Below are 25,557 nucleotides of genomic sequence, written 5' to 3'. Positions count from 1 at the left end.
CGAAGCTCAATCCCCCTCTGTCCCCTGTCTGACTCACCCCAGAGTATTACAGACAACCCTTGGACAAACACATGTATCGCTGTGACTAGAGAGGTCATCCTTGTGGACTGTGTGTGCTTGAAGGTTTAGATTTGTGTGTGTGTGCGTGTCTCATCTTGTCTGACTATCAGAGGTAGTTTACTGCACTGCTGCACTACCAACAGATGGCCATTACCATACTGTAACAAACTCAACACTAGGCAGGGACCTCTTTCATTTTCAGCAGCAAAAGCTCAGCCACATCATAACATAGTGATATCTGTTCTCTCCCTAACATCCATAATGAAATACTGTAAATGTTCTCCCCCCAACAGTAAAAAGATAAGTTTATAGCGCTCCACTATTTATGAGCAGACACAGCATTAGAGTGATTTCGGGGCCTGTTCCTCAGCAAAACACTTCCTCAGCCTCACAGCTGTCAGGAAAACTGTATAGCTGAATGGGATTGAAGAGACTGAGCCCTTTTTAAAAGCTCATATTCATCTCTTTGATGTGATAGGAACAGTTGGGTGAAACCCCGACTCTTCCGTCTTGCTCTAGGATTCGGTGGCATACAACAGAGAGAGGGGAGAATAAGGAGAGAGGGGAATAAAAGAGAAGGAGAAAGGGGGTAAAAAAAGAACATTAGGTAGTAAATACAAGCTTCTTAAACAGCTTTAACCATGAATGTTTGCTTCACAAAACTCATCACAAAAATTGATTTCAAAAGCATGCATGGAAATAATGCAAATAGAAATGTTACCCTTTAAAATGTGCTGAAATATCTTTATATGATACCTGCTTGTGTGTGTTGAGGGGGAATCAACAATGAGTCTCAACATGCCCCCTAACATTCTTCCTCCAGGGGAGCCGTTGGCAGAAAAACTCTGGGCGGGTGACCAGGCCACAGATGGTGTCACATACACACAAACACACACACAGACTGCCTGAAGGACACACACCGCAGGCACTATGTGACTCCCTTTAAAGCTCACCCCACCACCCCAACAGATTTAAAAGCCAACAGTATGGGCCTTTGTATTAAACTCTTAATGGCTAATCAAGACTGAGCTTTCAGTGATTACTCATCACCTCTAAGCTTAATTTCCGTGGTCAGAATATTTTCTGGATCAGAGCATTTGGAACATAAATAAAAGTTCACTTAAAATACAGTTTCTGCCTTCTGTTCCCCTGAAACGAAATGTGGTCATCCGCTTTCTGGAAGCAGGAGGAAACAGCCTGGCTCGCTCCAAAGGTAAAAAAAAAATCTGCCAGCCTGCACCTCAAGCAAATTGTAGTTTTTTATATTTCAGTACAGATCAAACAAACGAGATGCATCATGTTAATGAGTCAGCGTTAGAGGTGCTGGTAGGGGTATTTTTGACCTCTGGAGAGACAAAGGCTAAATGTTTCCCCCTGCTTTGAGTCTTAATGCTAAGCTAGGCTAATCATCTTCAAGTTGTAGCATTATACATAACAAACAGACATGTTTGACATGCTATTAAGCATATAAGCCAAAATGTCAAACTATTCCTTTAAAGGATTTGCCTGGCAATGTTCTATATTTTTCTTATTGTCAGCAAATCTCATGTGCAGAGCCAAACCAACAATGAACTCATCCTACTTACAAGTACTGTGAATGCATCCAAAGCCTGATATATCTTATTCCCCTGCGCCATAGGGCTCCATTGTTGTCCAAAAACTATTAAAAACACATCAGTGAGCCACACTGCTGCACTGGGTGACATGTTCCTTCGTCCCTGAAGACAGCGGCTACTGTAGTTTGTTTAGAAATGACTCCAAAGAGTAAAAATAGCGATAAAGATAGTAACCCACCACATGTGGAAAAGCGGTCCTTACTCCTGAGGGTTATGATCTTATCACTGTTTTAACTCTTTGGAGCTGTTTTTTAAACAAGCTATGATAATCACTGTCTTCAGGGACAAAGGAACATGTCATCCAGTGCGACAGTGAGGCTCACTGACGTGTTTTAAATAGTTTTTTTTTACAATAACAGAGGTCTATCATCTATGGCACAGAGGAATATGATATATCAGGGTTTGGATGCATACACACAATACTTGTAAGTAGATCAGTTCATTGTTGGTTTGGCTTTACACATGAGATTTGTTGACAATAAGAAAAACGTAGAAAATCACCAGCCAAATCCTTTAAGTGGCTTTGATATATAATACTTGATTAATTCATTTTTGATCACTAGCGCAGTGGAGCAGTTTGTCTACAAGTGGCTCTCCATTTTGTTTGCTCTAGCACTCGGGTGATGAGATACACATTCCTGCCTGATTTCACACTATTCCACTGGTCTACACAAGAAACATAGCAACGTGCCAGCAAAGTCAGTGAAGATGAAGATTGCCAGCCAGCAAACATCGATGTGAACAATGCAGGTTCAAAATGTTCACAAAATCAGCTTTGCTAATATTTTATGAAGAAGGAAATGCTTTCAACACGTTTGTTAGGCTGCAAAGATACACAGAATGCGTTTTGGTGGTAACACTGAATGTAAAAATCAGTTGAATGAATGAATGTAAACAGAAACCTTGTTTACAAGAAAACGCCACAAGACACCTGTAAGGTTTGAAAAATCATCTCATTTCACACTGTGTGACAGTGATACATATTCTGTATCTGCATCATCTGCTTATCATAATAAATTGTCTCGGACATGTTTTTTTCCTTAAAAGAATGTTCAGTTACCTTGTTAAAATTTATCAAATGACATCTTCTCCTTCTCCCTCAATGAAAAATCCAGAATCTGTGAAAATGTAAATATTTTTCATTTTAAATGTTTAATTTCTGGACACAAGCTGTCTCCTACTTCACTGTTAAGTTAAGATGAATGTGAAAACAGCCTTCAAGTGTCAAACTCTGCACATACATCATTCTGCACAGTGAAGCTCAAACACTGAAGTGAAGTAACAAGAAGAAAAACACATTTTTGAGTAGAGGGGGATTTTAACGAGTGCTTGAGGGTCATAGAGCCCTCAACTCATCATTATGACTAGGTAAATAGTACACAATCAGAAACATAATTTAATGAAACTAAGAGAAACCCTTTAAAAAATAATTCATTCATGAAGTTTTTATTTTCTTTCAACTCAGAGACATATTTTTACACCATATTTTATTGCACACACAGTGTTTATTTCAGCAGATGTGTTTATTCCTACTGGTGGATTATTAATCACTCAACACTGAGTCATCTCGTAATAACAATTTGCATCTCAGGGTCACTGCTCTGTCATTGTCACTGATTCTGAGTCTCACATATAATTGAGAGAAGGATGAATTGTTGGATGATAATGAGCCTGTCAGTGTAGAGACATTATCACATATTACAACTGTGCTCCCTGCTTATGGCCACACACTCAATACCACTACCCTCACCCTGTGTTTTTTATGTCCTATAGGCTTTCAGGGTTCTGAGTGGCTCCATGCTGTTAAGTGCCATCTACACTGATATGGCCACCCTGGGGTCAGGCTGAACATGAGCACTGCATAGTGCAGCCACTCAGCACCACAAGGACAGAGAAAGAGTCCAAGTGCCTGCTACTCTGAGCTCGCTAACAGATGGGATGGAACTAAAGAGCATTATGGGTTTCCCAGTTTGTAGATTTGTCGTTCCGTGCCAAATTAATCAAAGTTTGACAGTGTATCATGTATTTCTCTTGTACATCATGGACTGAAGCAGCTGAAATATCACTTGTCACTCTGTTAGTGTTCCATTTCAATAGGAGAAAAATGCAAAAGCAATCATACAATAGCAAGCAGAAATACACTCACAGCTGTTTAATGTAATAACACATGCATCAAGCTCTGCTCCGCCATGCGTGGCAACCTAATTTGTGTAGGTTTATTGTTTGTAATACAAACATTCTCTGGAAATGTCTTAAATTGTAACTGGACTCGGCTGTGCACTTGAGTCCATGTCGATATTGTGTGTGCGTGTGTTTGCACTTGTGTATTCGTGTGCGTGGTTGTGCATTTGCGTCTTTGAGTAAATGTGACTGGAAGGGAGATGAAGTGTGAAATGAAGTCACTGGAGCTAAGTCGAACTTCAGCACGGAACAAAATGGAGAGGTTATCACTGAGCTACCTTGGGGCCACTGCAGTGGCTTTCAGCCTCCATCTGCAGCTTGCAAGAATAAGCTTCCAATTAGACAAATGAAATTAAGTGTTAGTAATCATCCACCAAAATGCAGTGTGACAGAACCAGTAGGCTGATGAGAGCAAGAACTGCGAGATGAAAACAGTCACAGATGTCTTAACAGCACAGAACAGAAATATTCTTCCTTGTATTGCTGTATTTTGCTCCAGAACGACCTTGTAATCCAACCACTTCTTTAGTCCACCCTCCACCCGACAGCAGCAACAGCATGCTGTAATCTATCCGTGAGAAAAATGCTCATCAAAAAAACTGACCTGAGCAGTGCTGCTGTACTATCTCCCAGCGTTTCTCTGTCAGAGCTTCCTTTTGTGGATTACACAAGATTTTGCTTCAAGATTTCAATGTTCTGGGTCTCATAAGACTTGTGTATAAAGCTTCTCTGGAATGATTTTTTCTTTTTTGCATTTCCAGGTACTGTATACTTCAGAGCCCTTTCATTATAATATCCTTTCATATGATTGTTCATGGAGTACATGTTGGCTTTGGCTGTGAATGCTCATCGGTAATCAATAATTAAAGCTCTATAGGGTCTCTGTGAGTTAATATTCAGGTCTGTATCTTCTGCAATCCTCAGGGATACAAAGGCTTTCTCTTTCTAACTATCCCTATCACCTCCTCCACCTTGCATTTCTATTTGTTTCCATCCCTGTGTTGGTGACTTCGTAACCTCTTGTTCTCAACCAGATCCCCTCGCCAAATCTAATACAGAAATGCTAACAAAGACAGACCACCACAAAAAAAAAAAGAAGGGTACAACATGTAAAGCACACATGCACACTTATTCTTAACCAATTCCTGATTTGTCTTCTGTTATTAAAACCACGCTCTCTCTTGTGTATCATCTCCTTTCCCCTCAGAGGGTAGCTGCAGCCTAAATATGGAAATTTCAAAAAATATGTCAGTTCTTCTGCTGTAGCTCTGTACTTTCTATACTTCACAAAATCAAAATTTCAGTAGATGTATTTAGTGTAAAAGGGTTGATTCCCGGTAGACTACCGAGCTTTTTCCTACATAGAGAATATGGGATACGAGACCACACAACTATACCAAATAATTAATGCTACTGGTCAAAGTAACAATCCAGCTTGCCACCAAATGTGTATCTTGTTTACATAACAGTAAAGCAGAAACATGTGACAACATTATCCATGCACTTGCAACTGTTTTTTTTTTTTTCAGCATTTTCCCGCTTATATTTCTACAATTTTGCCCAATGTAAAAAAAACCTACAGCTTCCAAAATGACTATAGAGTCAACAAAAACAGAACATGATGAACTTTGATAGGATTTTATTCCAAGGCTGTTGCATTAAACCACATTATATGATACAGACATTTTTCTGGTATTACAGTGTACAAATTAAAGCAGTCATAATCTGGGCTGGCAGTAGAACAAGCTGTAAACACACACAATATTGACATATTATCACCTTATAAACATGTTGTGGTGCTAATCATTGCCTATTTACACATTCAGCACACAGAGCAACATTAGAGTTTATTTGGAGTTATATTCCTGGCCGCACAACAATTAGTCTAATAGTCACTCTCCTTTTAGCTCTGTCGTTGGTCTAAAATCACTCTTGTGGGAAATATCTGGCTCTTCAGCTGCTAAATGCCCCACTATGTTCACCAGTTGCTAACTTTGTCTGTCTGATGTTTGGTGCTGGGCAGATAGAGTGTGATGGGTTTATCAGCCGTCTGCAGCTGCTGGAAACAACGCTGATGAGGGTGGTGAGAGTGAAGCAAAACAAGTAAAGATGCTGGCCAGAAAACCAAAACAATGAGCTAAAAGATGCTAAAACACGCTGAAGGGAACTACAGAGTCGGGTAATAATTCTTCGTGGGTTCTTATCTCTGAGCATAATGTAAAAAAGATCTCCTTGGGTGGCATTTTTGTAGAAGATGAATTAATCTGTGAAAATTTATATTTATTGGTTTCACTACTTTTTAGTTTAATTTCATGTGCTTACTATGGCCAGAGTAGGCAATAAGCACCACCTTTTCGTCATTTTGAATAAAAACCCTGACTACATGTTCTAATTTTCAACCCCCTTGATAACTGTGATTAGTATTTGGAAGCTAAAAGATTTTCTCTGAGGATCTCTCCAGTGTGGTAAGGAGCAAGGAGCTTATCTGATAGTTGCATGTTTATCACAGATTGTGAGTATCTCCCTCCTTCTTTTTCCAAATATGACCCTCTGTAGGGAGCGTGTTTACAAATGACTCCCGCTCTTCAGACTTTTGATGCTGAAAAGCTCAGCGCTTGTTTTCCTTGCATCAGCAAGCGAAACCTCTCTCTCTCCACCTCTCTACCCTGACTAATTTGTGAGGGGTGCTTTCTGTGGTGATGAAAAGTCTCTGGCAACCCAACACTATAATTACATCTCAATTTGTCCATACTGCCATCCACCGGTCTTTGATAAACAGGCTGTTTGAGATTTGAGTTGTTATTTTAATGAACATCAGTCTCAGAGGAGATGTAAAGTGACTTTTAACACTTTGGGATGCGTGACAGTAACAACTTCAACAACATACAACAGGGCTGCCAACTTTTTACTTCAGCCTGGAGTGAGCTTTGTTGACCCACTCAACCTCTCTCTGGCCTTAATAAAAAAAACAAGACAAATGACCATTGCATACCTGTCAAGTCAGTGATTGAAATCTGTGAGCCACTACCACCCCCCACACACGCATGAAAAAAAACATGTGCAAGCATAATCGCCCCATAGAGATAAGAAGCTGTTCAGTGATGAAGGTGCTTACCTGCTGAATATTGAATCATTGTTGACTAAAGTTAGTATAACTGCAACGCAGACGCGGTGAGTTGCACAGTGCAAACAATGTTAACATTGCAGTCACTCCAGCCTTGCTCCAATCATGCTCAGCAGGTTAGTTGCTTGACCACAAAATCATTGTGCTTGGCTGCTCCACCGGAACGCTCATTGCTATGATTTACACGCTTTCAGTTCAAACAGATGATGATTGGTACGTTCACGGGCAATCCGTGAAAAGTGCTGTTCTAACCTTGTTATGCTCTGCGCCTCAGCCTGTCTGAACTTGAAAAAAAAAACTGTTGTTCTTTTAATTGGGTAAATCATCCTTTGAATCATGAGAGGATACAGTTGTTTTTGATGACACACCATAAAATTATTTTATTGGAATTTCCAACTTTAAAATGTAATGTTGACATGGTTCAAAATGAAAACCATCATAGTGAAAATGTGTACTTCAGTAATAATAGTATTACCTTGTTCAAAATGAGCAATATAACTGGTTACATTATAATTTCTCTATATGAAATAATATAATGTGCTGCTAAACATTTCCATCCATTAGCATGTAATTAAAGGATTCCCTGCTAAGTAAAAGGGCTACCACTTTTAACAATCCCACCGAGAATCAACACCACAGTCTGCAGCTCTACACAGCAAAACAATGGCATCTTGTATAAAACCATGGGTAGCCTCTACCAGCACAGGAACTCACACAAATGAACAAACGTTTAACAAACGAAATATGTTTTTCTCAAGCGGCAACCTCCGGGGCTGAAACATGAAGCCAATGCAGAAGTGCCAAAGACTGCAGTTCCTCGAATGGCCACTTGAGGCTGGCTCCAAAAGCGAGTCAATCCCCATAGACCCTCATGTTAAAATGCCCAAATATACAGCAGAAATAAACAGAATTAAACCAGAGTTAAAGGGCCAGTGAATATTGGACTTGGATTAAGCTCCAGTTCAGCTGAATGTGTAAGTAAGCAATCGTTTTGCTCAACTACATATGTTCATTACTGTGAGTTTGCTTCAGTCAGTCTCTTTCACTAATGATCAATAATTTTTAATGCAGCTTTAAGGCAGAAGTGCTCAAAGTGAGATGTGCAGACCAAAGTTTACCTGTGATAACCTCTAATTTTTATGACACTAGAGGGACAATCCTGCCAATCCTTTGTGAAAGTAGTTGTGACTTTTCTATATAGCTACCAGGAGAAATGTGTGTTTTAGAATTAGTGGTATTCATGCAGTTTACAGTGAGAGGGAAATATCGGATTATACTAATCCGATATCAGCTGTTGATATAATTTAATCCAATGTTATTGGTGTGAAGTTTTGTAATTTGATGTTTATTGTGTATTTTCTGCAAAATGTAATGTTAAGTGTCAGGTCAGATACATTAACCGTGTTACATATGACCTCTTTTATCATCATGTATTAGCAAGCTAACGTTAGTTTTTTTCAGTTGGTCTATTCAGCTATCTTACGCAACAGTTCCTGGCAATTGTTAGTAACAGCTAATCTTTACATAAGAACTAGCTTGTGTGGAGCAACTGGTTTTAATTTTGTGATGTGTAAATCTTCTCTTAAAGTATGAACAGCTGGTGCAACTGGCTCCTGAACATGTCAACAATTGATCCAGATAAACCTATCCAACTTTACTTTTCAGGGAAAACATTTGGGAAATATTTTACAGTAACTAGCCAAAAATTTTTAATCATGATCAGATTTGTATATTCTTTATTTATGTTATCTGTAGTCTCAGAGCCTTCTTACAAACAAACAAATAGAAAAGAATAGATACGCCTGTCATGGCAAATATGGAAGATAAATAAAGTGACAGATCCTTCTTACAAACAAACAAATAGAAAAGAATAGATACGCCTGTCATGGCAAATATGGAACATAAATAAACTAAGTTTAATCGTTGATGCTTTCCAGAGGGAAACAAGATGAAGGCAGACAAGTTGTCACAGAGCTGCTCTGCTGTCGTCACCTTTGTTTAGCTGAAACTAATCCAATGGAAAGAGTATTTTCCTCATTCAGGCTGATATATAACTGAAGAGAAGACACTGAAAATATCAAACATGATTACATCACGTATAGTTTTGGTTATCTTGACAAAATGCGCAGAGAGTGATGAATAACAGCCAGTGAATTAGCTTACAGATTCTTGTCAATGTTAAGGTAACGCCGCCAGCCATATCTGGTCTTCTGATGAGGTCTTCTGATGCATGCCTGAGGTTTTATTGGATGGCTGCTATGTTCTCAAGCCAATGTGGGGCTGACTCTACCATCTCTGTCAAGGCTCTGACGACCTCTCCCTGTAACTTGATATTCAAGCCCGTATATTCACAACTCCCTTGGGGTTCTTGAGCATTCACACTATCTCCCTTTATCTGCCTGCATCTGCGTAATGGTGTGACTCTGTATTCTCCCTCACACGTCAACACACTGCATCAGCTTCAGGTTCTTAGGTCTTCGCTGACGTAGACCAGCTTCAATGGCAAGCTTTTTCAGCCACAGAAACAAGCGAACACTGAACTTCTGATGTCTTGTACTAGTCTCTCTCTCTTACTCCCTGACTCTTTGGCCTCTAGTTTCACAACAGTGTACTTCAGCGGTATCTGAGTGCAATAAAGCTGAAAAGGTAGGGCTAATAGAAAATAATGAGCTACTTGTGTTATCCCTGTACAAACAATCTCAATTACTGATATCATTAACCTCACCACAGTGTAACAGAACTTTATTTGAGATCTGTATCTGTATCGATGTTTCACCCCTGAGATCCATCAGCCTCAGACAAACAAATCATATTTATCTGCAGCTCCCGACAAAACTCTGGAGGAGAAACAGTCAATCCATCATATTTGAAATAAGGAGTCCACACGCTGGAGCTGTCAAATTAGTATTTGGCCTCTCATTTTGATTCAAGTATTTAACCACTTGTGTGTGCAGACAAAATAACAGTAGTCGAGACATGAAAGTGGTTATCAATTATGCCCATAATATTTTATAAAAGTGGCAGGAGATGTGTTGTATTATTCAGCAGGGTTGCATAACATACGTAAGCAGTATACAAATGTGAAATGCTCATACCAATCATTAAAAAAACACAAATTCACTTAATTTATCACATCATGTCCTGTATAATATTCTCATTGTCTATATATAAATATATCTGGTAGGGTTTGGTGACTTTACAGTGAGCTTAATTTTCTTTACAGTATAGTATTCTTTATGTATAGTCATTTCTAATGTCACAATAATAATTTAAATTTAGTTTTATGTTTTTTTTGTAGCTCCTGAAGAGTGAGTGTATGATATTATTGTCATATGGTATCAGTAGAGATTGTTAGTCTGGGCATACTATCCAGAGACTCTCCAACTGGGAGGCTGGTGATGCTGTTGTTAAGCTGAACTGTGTAGGTGGAATATATAGAACACACCTATAGTACATCAGGGTCACCACACCAAGCCCGCCAACAAAAGATTCCTTTAAGAACTGAGTAAATACACACCGCTACGATGTTATTGGCTGTTTCTGCCACTTAAACACTGTGAAACTATAAGCAATATAGGCTTTCAAGCACCACTTTTGGCTATATTTGAGAACAGATTTTAAAAATACACATGGTAATGATTAAACAATATCGTAACGTCTTAGTTCATTATTGATCTTTTTTGTTTAGGGAGTGAACTTAAAAATATGTACAAGCATTATAGACATACTGTATACAGTTTGTGCTTCTAGAAACTCAGAACAACACACACATAAGCAGCCACTCAAAGATGCCTCCATCACTGACACTATTTCTCTGTCATACGTCTAATGATAGCAGTTCAGAGCCAGATTTAGCGAGTCTAGTTTGGCAACGCAGTTAAAATTTGGGGGGCATGTTGTTACAGTCACCATGCTCTACCGTTTTATTTTTGTGGTTTTATTTGTGCATATTTGTTGTTTTTAACAAGTCCTCTCTTCTTCACTACCTCTTTGTGCACCGTAGCCAAGGAGAAATGTTTTTTTTTGTAACCATGCGAGTGAGTCTAAGAATAATTCAGTGCATACAGTACACTGTATGCTTATTTATCTAAATGCAATAACAACAAGACCCTACATATGTTTTAATTTTAATTAAATGTGAACTTTTTTTTATCTCCTCACCCTGAATAGGAGTCTTTGAAGTGAAAGACAAAATCACTCACCATCCTCCCACTTTCATATGAACGTTATTACTTATGAACTTTTAAAAGTACCATGACAGTTGCCCTTAATCTGGTTTGGTCTCAGCAGGTGGACTAGTGACCTGTCTCTTCATTATTTCTGCCAACAATGTACAGAACTGCTTAAAGTGGAAATATTTAAGTACAAGCACCTCATAACTGTAATTAAGCATAATACCTGGATAGTTGTACTTGCTTACCACTGGTAGGAGGTTACTGGTTGCCATGGATTCAGTCATTTACCGCTGTTTTATCTCTGCTTCCAAGCTCACTGGACCATCCACTTGTATTTTTCTTCTACTGTCTACTTTCATATGGGTCAGGTAGTGAAAAGGGGTCAGTGCTCCCATCATCAAACAAGTGAGCGGATGCAGCAGGAAAATGTAGGTAACTGCGGCTCTGCTTTTTGTTTCAGGGGGAACAAAAAAAAAAGGATTGCTTTCAAGGGTTTTGTGATGAATGCTTCACTTTCTCTCTTGTTTTTTTCTTTTGGAATGTCCTCTGTGATAACCTGTTAAAGCTGTGTTGAAAAGCTTGTTACCTGGGGACACCTGAGATTTAGCGCCCATAGCAACAAGTGTGTGCTGATCAGTGGTCACAGTGACATAGTGTTCATTATGTTTCTTGTGACAAGTCCCTGCTTGTGGCTGTACTTCTTCCGCCATTCCTCACTATCAGTATAACAAAGAAAGAAACAGAAAATGTCCAAAGTTAGATGTACACCTATTTCTGTCAAACAAGATTTTGGCAGTGTTGCTAACCTTGGCAACTAAGTCACCACACACACTGGAGCAGTTTCACAATATCAACCTTGCAGGGGGTTGCTGGTGGGTGGCTTTTTATATGAAGCACTGAATAAACTGTGCTAATATCATAGCAACAGATTTAATTACAACTTCAACAGCACAGTAAATGACGGTGGGTAAGAAGACAGTGAGGCTCCTGTCTTTCTAGTTGTTTGGATGACCACACACACACAATTAATCAGTTTACAGCAATGACACTGTTGAGGGCAGCGTCCGTCTCTTGTCTGAGGGCCATAATATTCAGTCTAAACATCATCTCCTGCTGTGAGAGAGTGGGATCAAAGTAGAACTAGAAACAACAAAAAGCAAATACTGAGCCAATGGAAAAATTGTGTTTTTTACTGTGACTGGCTGCACTTTGTAGTGGGAAACGGTGACTCACAAAATTAGAGACCACATTTTGGTTGCATTTGGAGTTGGAGGACAGACAGGAAATGAAAAAATAAGAGCAAAACCTCACTCTTTTGGAAACGTGAACATTGGGCCTCATGCAAGAACATTTTTGTCTTTTCCTAAACTTGGAAATGATTGAGGATGGCTTGTTTCAGCCCAATGAATTCCACCTGATTATTAGCTCATCAACACCTCTAAAATTGTGATATAAGGTGGCCTGTTTTGCTCCATTTGTGGGCATGTTTCATTCACAAAAATGCTACCAAAGAGCAAAAAGGAGAATTCCACTCCTGGCATCAGAAATCTGCAGACAAAGGCATAACAAATTTATCAGTGCCAGTGGTCATCTAAATATTAATACAGCTGCCAACGATGAGTCATCAGAGCAGTGCTGTACTTCGACGGACATAAAGAGGGAATGGTTTGACATCAAGTTCGATGCTTAAAAATGTCTTCAGGTGCAACAGACGATGACACTGGACAGAGACCTGCATAAAGACCCTGAGGCAACTGTCGGAGTGAGAGAGGTTCTCTAACAACTGCTTAAATTTCTGTGCTGATATATGCCAATAAAAATAATAAAATGGGCTTTGGGTGGCATAACAGTAGCTAGTCCCCAAAATCACATTTTAAATATACTGTATTCAGAATATAAGAGATAATTAACATAGGGACACAGGATAAGAACTTGAAATAAGAAAATGTATTTGTCACTTTGTATATAAGATTAAGAGTGCAGCAAGAAGTGTGCAAAGGCTTACAAAGCTAATAAACATGCTGCAGTGGAGCACTGTACCTGTCATTGTTTCAGCTAATGCTGTTTGTCACAACTTGGATACACTTCTGCTATAATGCTGGTCCTGTAAACACTCTTCAAACTGAATCAAAGATGCTCTAACATAAAAACATCTCCACCTAGACATCTTACACACACAAAACACGCATACACAAACTTTTTTGACAATAATGTTTTTTTTCCCCCTACGTTTCTTGTACAGTAGAGGGTTTGTGGGTTGAGACAAAAAATTTGATCCTTTGAAACTTATTTTGAATTTTTGCGCATTTGAAGGCCAGAACTAAGTTGGAATAGTGTTTACTGTATCATCATTAGATCAAATATGTGTTTAGAGTCATATCTGTAGTTATGACAGGACAGCAGGTGTTTGGAGGTATGATGACGTACCAGAAAAGGGCAAACATTGTCCTGACAACAGTGAACAGCTGGTCTGGAGTGTAGCACCTGTGTGCCCGCCCAGCAATATGTCGGCCCTCTCCGGTACAAACTTCAATCACGCTTCAACAGCTGAACCAAAGCTATTAGTGCAAATGCAGAGAGCATCTGTCACAAATCACCAGGCTTACCTGGGCGAGATGATGAAGTATGGATTTTGGAGGGCAGGAGGACTCAGGAAAAATCATATATCTGCATATCTACCCTCTTGATTCTTTCTGTAAGGGTAAATGCTCAATCTGTAGCATTGAATTTACCTTGCATTTGTTGCACAGTTTAACTGACTCTGTGATCAAGAGTTGAAATGTTTGGGTAAATGTCCCAAAACGTCCCAGACAAACTAGTATACATATACATATACATGGTAGTAACCTGATTACTGTAAATCCAAGTATACATGTAACAGATAAGTAAGCAGATTTCTCCCCAACCCCCAACCTTGTTTTGGAAACATGGTTCACTGATTTTAACCATATTAGTGATAGAAGTTTTTTTTGGTGACTTTTTGAGTGTGTTTCTGTGTTGACAGTACAGTGAGGAGAAGTAGGCAGTCAGACACACATATGGCACTGAACGATATTTTAATTAATAAGTAATTTCTTAAGACAATCCAGTAAGTACACTTACTGACAATATAAGAAAATCCACTTTGTGGATGCACTTATAATTAAAATGATAAAAACATAAATAATGGTGTATTTTATATTGTGTTTTTTATTGTACTTAGGATTAATAGACTAACTTCTAGTTGAAGTAGTTTTGACTATTGGTATAGTTATTTTAAGTGTACTTGAAAAATTTTATTGATATTTTTCAAAGTTTGATATGAGTGAATTTCATCAGCATTTTTCATGATAGTTTATGAAAATCCACTGTTGTAGAACAGTGAAACACAATTTTAATATATTTTTCTAACAATTACATTTTGTACAAAAAATTAGAATGCACGTCAAATGTACTTATTGATATTTAAGTATATTTGAAGTATATTATAGTATACTTCAGTTTTATCTGGGCCACAGGTCAGGCATATGGATCATGACTAAGCCTTTATTTATAACGTGCATGTTTTTGTGCAGAGGAAGTTTAGAAAAATCACCTGGTTTAAGGCAAGACAGCTCAGTCCTGGTCTGTGTTCATGTTAGCTGGTTTAGTTGTGGGACAGATTGGCAGACTCAATTAATTTGAACATCCTAAATATCAGGTCCTGTATAATGTCTTGAATGTATAATGATTTTCAGTGAGGAGCTTGGCAGCTGTCAGTCAAAATTAATTTTGTTATGGCCAGCTCAATTCTGGCTTTGGATGAAAAATGCAGCATTTCATTTTATTGGGCTATTTGATAAGCATCACTGGTTTTCATTTTGTTGAGTCTGATTAGCTGTTTCTGCATCAACTTTACTGGGACACATAAAGAATGAGTGCTTATGAGTAAACCTTTGTCAATACATTATAGTCAAATATCTGCCAAAATGGCAGGAATTTCATCACACTGCAGAGGTCGGGTGGCTTTGTGTGTTTTTATTGCAGTGCCTCTTAGCTTCATGTATGAATGGTTATCCTTATAATCATATCAACAACATTATGGAAAAATGAATGGTAGAATTAGTTTAGTATGAAAATCATATCGAAAAAATGTTGCCAATCTTACATACGGATAATGATGCAACAGGTGCAGCTGCTCCTCACAACATGAACTAATGAACTAATTTATCAAATTGTACCTGAATTTGTTGGAATATAACAGATATATAGTTCTTAAAGCCTTATTAAAAAGTCAAATGTCCATCCAATTAATCACCTCTGGCGCATATTTGGGCCAGAGCCATGGATTTGTTGTGGTGTATGCTTTTGCCCTGATCCCAGTGGGGTAAAAACACTTGGTTTAAGGTTAAAGCCTCTTCGATCTGTTCCTGCATGTTTTTGTCTAGTTTAATGAAAAGTGCAACAGTTTGTCAGACTCTACCATTAGGACTTTGCTGTTCAATAAGTGTTTGTTGGCTTGTGTTGATTTTAATTGTGCATCTTGGCAACAGCTGCTGCTCTAGCTGGTTAGTTTTGATTCATGCTGCTTTAGATGGAAGATGCATCACTGTCTCATAATTTTCCAAAGGTAAAAACATATAAACAGATGGTACAGTATGAAGTGTTTCACGTGTGCTTTGAGCCTCTCTTGATTGGCCAACTAATACATGTTTTTACTTTTTAAATCCTGTATGGGTACATTTCACATATGAGTGAAACAATATATTTTGCAGGCATCTCATATAGGATTTTGCATGTTTTTTAGCACAACTTGCATATGTGTAGTATTTGTAATAACTTGCTGTTTGAATTTCATATCAGTAGCAGTATTGAGGGTGAGGTCAATGTTTAGGTCCTGGCACACTAAGCCGACGTGTCTGTTGAGCCTTGTTTGGCTGAATGACACCTGTAGCGTTTGTGGTGTATCCACCATTGATGGATATCCAGCACTGATATTCGGCCCTAGTCAGTGGCTGTTTAAATCTGAGCATGCAGTGATGCAAACACCATTACTACAAACCCAATACTTACAACTTACTACTGTAGCAGTTTCTTCTTACACAGGTGCAGAATGTTCATGCAGGTTTAGCCAGCTGGTAGTCTTTGTGGTGTGTTCAAGAGCAACTTTTAACAGGGCGATGAGAACCAACACATCAATTGGTTTGTGTCTTCACTCATTTTTTTAAGTTGTTGTGGTGTGTCAGGGGCCTTAATCTCGTGGTCTGGGACAATCATGCAATTTCACACCATCTGCAAGAAGAAATGTATTGGTGTAATCCGGATTAGTGTTCATACTGCTACTAGCTGCTGTTTCCCATTAGAATTCAGTGTGTCATGTGCCATAAACAACACTGTGAAAAAGCCATTCGAGTGTCCCATCCAAATGAAGTAATTTTCTTGTTCTTCAGAGAGTTGTTTGTAAATAGGAACCTGTTCCATATTGAGGCTCAACATTTTTCTAAATTAAATTTGCTTTTGTTAATTTTGAACAGTGTCTCTCTTATAACAGACTCCAAGATTGGAGCCATTCATTCCCATGAAAGCTGCTCAAAAAGTTTTCTGTCCTCTCTTCCTAGTGTACTTCATAGTACGGCCTACAGTACATGCACATTAGAGATGATATCAAACACACAAAAATGTCATTTTTAGGCTCTGTGAAAGTGTTTCAAATACTAAAGTGTACAAAAAACAAATGCTGGTCTATACAGTAAATGCCTTTTAGGCTGCGAGGCATGTTTTTATCATAGCACTGCAATTGGCCACTGGGACAAAGTGGCAGCATGGTTGACTTGCCACACTTATCCAGCACTCTTAATAAATCCATGGTCTCTACACTCATTATTAATTAAAACAGTCATAGAGGGTTGTTTAGACTGACATCAGCTCAGTGTGAAAAAACACAGCCCTCCAACTCATTTCAATGGGGGCAGGGCGTTTACGCAGCGGGGCTACCAGCACAGACAGCTCGGCAAAAAATTGCAGCGGTCATCCAACAAAAATGTTGAACCTGGCTCAACTTTTGCTGCAACGCAACCTGACGCCATCTGGCAAGGTGCTACGTTGACCAATCACATACATGCAAGCACACATCCCTGGTGGATTACTTTGCAACGTGAAAGCCGTATTTGACTTGCGATCGTTGCGACGAAAGATAAAATAGTTGCCACCGAAAGCATCATAAGCGATCTCAAAATCTTTAAAAAAATACCTACTTAATCCTGCTTACCTTAATAACATTTATTATAATCACAACTTCCTGTTCAGTCGGCCTACAGCGAGTTCTTTCTCCTTTAGCTGTTGTTTGCTCTCCATCTGTGGACCCAGGAAAGGTCAAGGGTTAGCAGTGTTAGGTCAGGACATGGCCACTGTATTTATGGCCTTTCTACGGTCCATGCTTTAATATGTCAACACAAACGAGGCAGGATTGAGTGTGTGTTGACAAGGGGCATTTTTCACTGCTCCCTCTCCTTCCCCTCCGTCCCACTGTTCAAGGTCCAGACACTCTTTTCTGGCCTGTGAAAAAATCTATCAAGGACACATGGACGCCCCCCAACAGACACTTTTTTTGAGCAGGGAACATTTTAAAGGGCAAACCAAGGAAAAGAGCTGAATAACATGCTTGACAAAGTAAGAGATGATCAATCTTTCATCAGCGTTGGGGCTGACTTTTCATTAATGGAGTCCTGTGGAGTTTCTGCTCCTAATTACTAGACTAAGAGTCCCACTGGAATATTAATAATACAATCCCAGAGTAAGCTGTCTATCCGTTCCTTAATGTGACTGCAAAAGATAGGTATGTATGTCGGTCACATGAGTGTCTGCGTTGTTTGTCAGTATGTGTGAGAGACGGTGTGGTTTTGTGTTCATAAAACCACAAAATCTTCCTACTATCTGTCTTCATCGGAGTCATTCTTTATCAGTCAACCCCCTTGAAGCTCCTCTTCAGATCCATATGAAGTCTGTAAAGCAGCCATATTCGATAAAAAATAAAGTCACCCCCCTTTACCCCCAAGGATTAATCCTGATGGTTGTGCAGCAATAAGTCAGAAAGAAGAATATCTGTCCAGCTTTCAATAGATATTTTTCTGCTCTTGGCGATTTGTTTGATAACACCAGGATTACACCCCCATATATCAGCTATATGTGTTCAACCACCTTGAGATCTTTGTTCTTCTGTTCAGCCTTCCAGCCATACCTGTAAGGAAAACGATAGATGAGGACAATATCTATCCCTTCTTCCTACAGTATGTCAATCTGCACTAGTCAATGTAGAGGAAATCCCATATATTTAAGTTCTCCATTCCATCTTGCAGTGAGACCCTCAGAGATTAATCAAAAGCCTTTGATAAAGTGGAATTGAGTTTCTATGACCCACAAGCTAGCAAAGTGTGTTTTTATGTGATGGGAGGGTTAGTTGGTCACCACAAATCACAGTTGATCGGATAAATTTATGTATGTGTGTGACAGAGGTTTGCCGAGCAGTATCAAGGGTCGGAGGTGTGTTTGGATGAAAGTTAAATTTTCAAATTGCAGACTGATTCATCAATTATCTGTTTTGTCCTCCACCTCCTGATGTAACAGCGTAGATGAGCGAGGTGTGGGTAGAGGCAAACAATCCTCCACAGCTCCAAATTACCATTGTTTTCCAGAGACTCCTAAATCACGCCCACTTTTAGGCCATCAAATCAAATCAACTTAATTTGACATCATACCCCACCCACATATTACATTTTACTCATAAATACATCACATTACTGAAGCCAACTGTGTTCTAACTGCCATTTCAGTAGGACATGAAAGATAAATAAATCCTTTAGACTCTTCAAAAACATACCGGAGTGTTCATTTTTAATTTGTTCCTCAATATTAAGACTAATTATATATATTAAGACTCACTGATCTTGTATGACATGTCACAATTAAAAGCTTTTTAGTTCATTTTTTTGTGTTGATGTTTATTTTTTATTTATTTTCAGAACAACACATTCATATTTTTCATGCATTGTACAAGACACTCAAGGTTATATGTTGCTTTCTTTCTTTTCTTGTGGAAATTGAGATGCATTCACTGTCCAGTGGATGGAGATTTTTTTTGGAGGCACATGCTTATGCACACTTTTAACCACTTTGTAATATACATGAAATTAACCCCCCTGTGTGACAGGGAATTAGATTTATATCACTATGTGCTCTTGAGACAAATTACAGCACTGGAGGTCATTGATCTGAGGTGGTAGGCCAGTGGTAAGCCTTCTCTCCAGGAGAGTGTACAGAGACAAGCGAGGTCTCTGTATTTCCCCATCCCCCTCCCGCTAGGCCTTCTCTGATTAGTGACGGTAAAAATTGACTTTCTGTCTGGTCACAGAATGATCCGTGCACGTACAGTGCATTAGGTTTTACATCACTGTGATGCTGGGTAGATTTAGCATTTCAAACTTCTCTCTTGGCCTCTGTGAGTGATGATTGCAGCTCTTATAAACAAAGGTAGGAGTAGAGCTTGCTGTACAATACTGCTGCCTGATGGATATACTGACTCACCATTATACACTGACTCACTGAATTTTTCTCCTCATCTTTATATTGTTTATTGCAACACATAAATTGTTCTACTGAAATTTTGAATAGTTTTTCTAAAAAAAAATCATTGCATGATTCATTATGGCATGTAGACAGTGACTGTAATAAGTAAGAACTGATACCAGTGTATGGTCCTTGTCTTATCTTGACTTTATCACATGACGATAACCTCTGAACTGACCCTAGAACTCATTTATTAGGGGCTGTAACCATTACAAATCAATAAGTACATGTAACCCATACTTAAGGTATGTTTGAGTCCCATTTATCTGTTATTTACTTTGAATGTTTAACTGATTTGAATGGTGAACAGTTATTTTTTTATGATAATCTGTAAACACTGAAAACTATGAGCCTTACCCAAAGTTGGCGAGTTGGATGAAGTCCTTTTATTTATTTTTCACAGTTAGCAGAGCAAGTCTGATACTGGTTTTAATGTTTTCAAAATGGCTGCATGGCTGCAAGCATGTTTGCACTCCATTAACCCTGATACTAAAGCGCTATAGTGTATGTGTATAGTGTATGACATTTTAACTCATCACACATGCCCATTAATGTCTGTCCTTTTGGTCCATTCTTTGGTGCTGATGTTTTCCAATTCAGGCTCGAACATTGCCATTTTGAGTAAAGAAGAAGAAGAAGAAAAACAAGTGAAATCCTACTACTACAGTTTGTTTACGTAGCCTACAGAAGTTTTGTGGGCTCATCAGCAGGGTGGCCTCAATGAGACAGGAGGTAAAACGGCCTGTTTTTCTGTAAATCATGCAAATATATTCCAGTAGGGCCACAGACTAAAAATATGAACCTGGAAATGTGCATGTTATGTCCCCTTTAAATTTTCCTTCTTCAGCTTCACTGACCGAGGCAATTTTCTCAGAAATGTAATGGACAGGACCAAAGGAGTTGGTAAGTTTTGGTGCAGCCGAGGGATTAAATTGTGACTATTATTGGGGTTGTTGGATGCCGCTGTGTGCAGGCAGCACACTGACCAGCACTGCACCCACTGGGGTGATGTGTCTCCAGAACATCAGGGGTGAGCAACCCTTTAAAGTTCTGCTCAGATTGACACAGCAGTTAAAGCCAAACCGCAGGTCAGAGATGAGTGGGCTTTTGGAGTGCATACACACGAACACACACTTAAGATTACTTCCAACACAAACAATACACAGCAGCCCCCCTGCTTTACACAGCATTGCACATGCTTTACCAGCAAGAAGGGGGAAACAGTGAAACTGTGGAGGCAGAGTAGGGATTGTTGATAGCGGAGAGCAACGTGTAGACAGCAGGTTACCTCTTCATCTCCCTTGTCTTTGCCCCGTCGTGCATCACAGTGTATATCGGTAAAGCAAGTGGGATGCTGATTCATGCTGGCAGAAATGGACCAAGCAAAAGGGAGGGAGAGACAGAAAGAGAGGAGGCCCTAAAATGGCTCTGAACGTGTGAAAAAGTACCCTGCCAATACCGGCCATAAAACTTGAGCGACAGCAGGCACAAACCCATGAATCAGAGTGTGACAGGATTGCAGAGTTCAGTATGGCAGACACCAGATTCAATCAAACCAATACCTAACCTTCAGCATGGCTTCATGGTGACTGGCATTACAAGATCTACAAAGCAAGAACTGCTGTGAGGGAATGAATGATTGTTTCCTGGTAAAATCGTTTTATGTTTTTCTTTAAACCAACTGCAAAACAATTGTAAATACACGGCTAGATTAGATGGACACTGACTCAAATGGATTTTATTGAAGAGTGCTATCCACAGAATATAAAGTACATCTGACCCCAAGTAAATTACTGTAGAGGGGAAAATTATCATGTTAAAACTATCTTGCTTTATCTTTATTTACTCTAAGGTTAAATGTTAAAGCTGCACAGTTGCAGAAAGTTCACAGGCTCGAGCATTTTAAATCTATTAGATACAACTGTCGTGCATGAAATGACTCTAAACAGCTATCAGCTTTGGATCCAGTATCACAGTAGTTTCATTCTTCCTGTGTCTTAACATTCAGTGTATCTCCTATATTGAAAGAACCACCTCAGGTAATTTGATGATGAAGTGCATATAGATTAATGTTGCTGTTGATGGAGCACCCAGTGGGAGTGTGAATGTGAGGTGTTTCCAACAGCTTGCTTTCTCATCTAAATCTTCTGAAACCTCCTACAAGCCCACAGGGAGACAGGAATATACCGCCTGCCAGAAGAAGACAATAGAGAATGGCCAGAAAGAGTATCATCTCATCAATCTTTGGCTCACTTTACGGTTTCTGTCTTACTGAAGCAGAAACATATTCTTTTTGGTCTTTAAATCATGAAGTTCTCTGGCTTTACTGGCTACCATTAGGCTTTATTTTTGGAGGCTTATGTACTGAGAGCTCTACAAACTTTTGCTAACAAATTCCAGATACAACTAGATTATACACATGACATTTAAACCCTTTTTTTGATTACATTTTTATTCTGTCAATACTAGACCTAATATATCAGGAGCATTTTGTGTCTTTATGTAATACTGAACATAGAGTTTTCTAATACAAGCATATATACTGTACATAGTTACATTGTATTTACATTATAACAGTCGTTAGACCTGTTTCCATACACCTGGTAGCACAAGAATGTCATATTTCCATCATGTTATTTTTCTGGCCCTGACTAAAAATATCACCACCAGCTCTTTATCTCGATTAACCAGCTGCAAATATTCACAAAATGGCAGTGAATGGAAAAGTGTATTAATTCATTCATTTTCTTTTTCTGATATTCTGGAAATTTGGCCAAAATTTGCACCAACTTTTGATGGAAACCTAGCTCTAAACTGCCTGAAAAGAGCTCTTCTTTGCTCTTCTGGTCCCTAAAGTCTCCCCTCTAGAAGTACAAGTCTCCTCTGACATTTGGTAAGATTTATTGATGAGTCATCATTATAAAATAAAACATTATACTAGGAATATGAATAATTGCAATAATTAATAATGACTTCAGATAGCACATGTGTAACTCTAAACCTTAATCCCACGTTACAAGTACAGTATATAGTTTTCCACCCCATTATTATTACATAGGGGGCAAGTTTATGTATTTAAGTTTGTGGTCATATAAAGCTAAAAGAAGTGTGTCATCCTTTCTTTAACTTTAATAAAGATGTTACCCAGAATTTTCCTTTGTCTTGACCTCATTGGAAGACTACTGTGATATCCCTTTCAGACTAACACAGTGCTGAGGGTTAAACCTTCAATGATATGAATGAATGACTTCTCATCTTCTGGCTTTGTGAACCTCCTTTCAGTACTGCCCAGGATATCATGTACAGGAGTTTCAGTTAAGGATGACATTTGACTGAATGTTAATGATGTATAAATGTCTTTAAATCCAAAAGAGAACTGAGATTTAACAGGAGTCTCATATCAGTGTTACATAAACCACCATATCCTGTGTGAAAGAGATATAATATGACAGTTTTGTGATGTACATTTAAGTATACAAAGCTTTACACAGCTTTGATGTATGTAATCATAAGTACAATTGTTTGCCGCTGAGCCTCAGCCTTTAAAGTGCCTGAGCTACTGTATGTCAAGCTCAAACAAATGGCCATTTGTACAAATCAAAACCTTTCCCTTCACCAAAATCTCTGCCTTTGTGTCGGTGTCTCTCTTCTTGATCTTTATTTGAGGGAAAGCTGCTAACCATTTGTGTTGATCAGTGTTTGACACATAGACTCCCTGCTGTTAATTCATGTGTCAGCACATATGACCTTAATGTCTAGGCTCAATCTTCTACTTAAAAAAAAGAAAAGAATTGTCTTTCTGTCTTTTGTATTCTTGCTGTGGCTTGCTGAGCGTAGCATTGATGCAGTTAATGAGAAAATGCACAGCGGGAGTAAGACAGAGAGAATTATAACTTGCTGGCCTAGATTAGAAATCTATAAACAATCCCTCAAGAAGCAGCACGACTTCCTGTTTTCCTGACACCAAAGCTAGCCTTACCCTTGAAAAGTGAGGAATGAAGGAATTTATTCACAAAGTTGTTCTTTCTTTTCTCTCTCTCTCTCTCCTTCCCTACCTTGCCTCTGTTGACTTAGACATTACCTTGAATTGCAAACATTGTGTGTTAATATAGCGTATAATGTGACACTAAATATGCAGATCTGTATAGCACAACACCTGATTTCACATCTGAGTGTCAAAGTGCCATCTGTGGGGTCACCTGGGGGCCCTGGCCTGATGTCACAGCGAGTGCCGGACAGAAACATGAGAGAAGGAGGGAGAGGGAACAAGAGCGAAAGAGACTGTGAAAGAGAAAAAGGGAAGGAGGTCAAAACAGCTATCCTGATATGTTTGGTTACAGAGAGGGGGCTCAACTTTTCAAAGCAGACAGAGAGTGGCAAAGAAAATACAAGAGAAGTTTGTTGGAAATAAATGAGTGGATGGATAGAGAGAAAAGGAGCAGCAATCATACGCTTAAGATGGAAAGCTGAGGGACTCTACTGAATAAATGAGCTGCAATTACCAAGTTTCTGCAGTAATTACTACAAATCATATTATCAATATTGCATTGGTGTTGGCTTTTTGACACTACTCCCACTGTTCAACACTTTTTAAAAAATTTATAAAATGCTAGAAAAATGTCTTTATCTGAATATTCAGTCACAAGAATTATGTCAGGAATTAAGAGTCTGGTCAGACCAAAAAAAAAAAAAAAAGTATGAGTGAGAAGAGGGGAGCATCTGAGAAAGTGTTTATGAGAGCACATCTGTGTGTGTGTGTGTGTGTGTTGGTGTGTTGGTGTGTTTGTTTGCGTGTGGGGAAATTGGATGACAGCATGTTTGTCACTGCAGTCGCACTCCACTGCTCTGGAGTGGCACTGCAGATGGATGTCTCTCAAATGCTTCAGTGAGCTTGCCAATTCACCAGCTGAAACAGATGCTAAAGTAGATATATGCTGTAACTGCTATTTGCTTAACTTTGGTGATCGAGGATCCACTTCCTATAGCCGCTCTCATGGGAAAACACTCTCACAAGCAAAAGACAATATGTATTCCCTCTTTAGCTAGTAGCATGACTCGTGGCAATATCAGACGGACGGTCCAACACTTTTGTCCAGGGTGAAATATCTCAACAACTATTATGGCTCGCCATTAAATGTCATACAAACGTTTGTGTCCAGCAAAAGATAAATCTAATGAATCAGTTCGTTCCAGTATTCAGTTCATGACAGGATACTTCGAAAACTTATGACCAAGTTCCCCTCAGCCTCAGCTGTACTCTGAGATGTTATCATAGACTGTATATAAAGATGGATGTAGTGAGGTGTGACGTCACCCATTGGTTTGCGCTGGAGCTGTTTGAAGCCCAGACTTGCTACTTACGGCCGGTGCCATCTTTTCTGTTTGGAGCCAGGACCTTCCAATGAAGGAATGTGTGGTGTTGCTTTCCATGCTCTGGAAACACACCCCCCTACCTCAGACCAAAGCTAGCTTACTGGGAGCACTGACCAGTGCACAATCGGGCTAACATTAGCTCCTTTAGCTAAATTTGCTAACAGGGCAGATATCATAACCAAATACCATTAAACTTCAAGTCTACGGGGCCTACGAACATGATTTGTGACATCACATCTAGTTTGGAAGCTAATCGTGGTCCAGTTTGCAACTTACACAAGTGTGATTTGGAAACTTGAAGCCTCCAGTGCACTTACACTGAGAATGGACTTTACAATGAAATAGGAGATATCTTGTGTCCAACACTTAAACTTCTGAAATGAAATATATTTGCATATTTATAGATTCTAGATTTTTTATTGAGGGAGGAGTAAATGCCATTTTAAGG

At 39.0% G+C, this 25,557-nt stretch overlaps 1 protein-coding gene and 1 non-coding gene across 5 annotated transcripts in view; both read left to right on the top strand.

The window, feature by feature from the left end:
- il1rapl1a (interleukin 1 receptor accessory protein-like 1a) overlaps positions 1-25,557 on the top strand; it is a 279,430-nt gene that overhangs the window by 64,536 nt on the left and 189,337 nt on the right. The gene's annotated exons all lie outside the window — the stretch shown is intronic.
- LOC137193307 (small nucleolar RNA U13) lies at positions 7,166-7,266 on the top strand. Its single transcript, XR_010930739.1, has one exon. It is a non-coding gene; the product is annotated as a small nucleolar RNA U13 (small nucleolar RNA).

Source organism: Thunnus thynnus, chromosome 11 (genome assembly GCF_963924715.1).
Source record: "Thunnus thynnus chromosome 11, fThuThy2.1, whole genome shotgun sequence".
Taxonomy (NCBI): Eukaryota; Metazoa; Chordata; class Actinopteri; order Scombriformes; family Scombridae; genus Thunnus; species Thunnus thynnus.
This window is presented reverse-complemented; position numbering and strand designations above follow the sequence as displayed.